At 60.7% G+C, this 626-nt stretch overlaps 1 pseudogene across 1 annotated transcript in view; it reads left to right on the top strand.

Annotated features, from left to right (window-relative positions):
* The first annotated feature begins 7 nt into the window (after positions 1 to 7).
* LOC104984375 overlaps positions 8 to 626 on the top strand; it is a 1,519-nt pseudogene continuing 900 nt past the window's right edge. The window contains exons 1-2 of the transcript XR_824746.1: positions 8 to 272; positions 489 to 613. The product of XR_824746.1 is annotated as a 60S ribosomal protein L8 pseudogene (transcript). The remainder of the gene's footprint in view (positions 273 to 488; positions 614 to 626) is intronic.

The raw sequence follows: 626 nt of genomic DNA, 5'->3' as shown, positions 1-626 counted from the left end.
CGTGATCCATGGGCAGAGGAAGGGCGCCGGCTCCGTGTTCCGCGCACATGTGAAGCACAGAAAAGGCGCTGCGCGCCTACGCGCCGTGGATTTCGCCGAGCGACACGGATATATCAAGGGCATCGTGAAGGACGTCATCCACGACCCGGGCCGCGGAGCACCCCTTGCCAAAGTGGTTTTCCGGGATCCGTACCGTTTTAAGAAGCGGACAGAGCTGTTCATCGCTGCTGAGGGCATCCACACCGGCCAGTTTGTGTACTGTGGCAAGAAGGGTGAGCTCCGCGCCGAGGTGAAAGGTCTTGATGGGGAGGGACTTGCGGGGCCTGGCGGTTTACAGCTTGGGTCCAGGCAGGAACGTTAAGGCTGCAGTCTTCACTTGGGGACACCTGCTTGGCCAGGCGTCCCGGTGAGTGCTCAGAGAGCTGTGGGAGGAGGCTGGCCTTGGTTTTGGCAAGCAGTGGTGAGGACATACCACCTTTCTCTTGCAGCCCAGCTCAACATCGGCAACGTGCTCCCGGTGGGCACCATGCCTGAGGGCACCATCGTGTGTTGTCTGGAGGAGAAGCCTGGTGACCGAGGCAAGCTGGCAAGAGCCTCCGGAAACTATGCCACAGTCATCTCCCACA

This window comes from Bison bison, unplaced genomic scaffold (genome assembly GCF_000754665.1).
Source record: "Bison bison bison isolate TAMUID 2011002044 unplaced genomic scaffold, Bison_UMD1.0 scf7180017863994, whole genome shotgun sequence".
NCBI classification, from domain to species: domain Eukaryota; kingdom Metazoa; phylum Chordata; class Mammalia; order Artiodactyla; family Bovidae; genus Bison; species Bison bison.
Note: the sequence above shows the minus strand (reverse complement) of the source record. Positions and strands in the feature narration are given on the sequence as shown.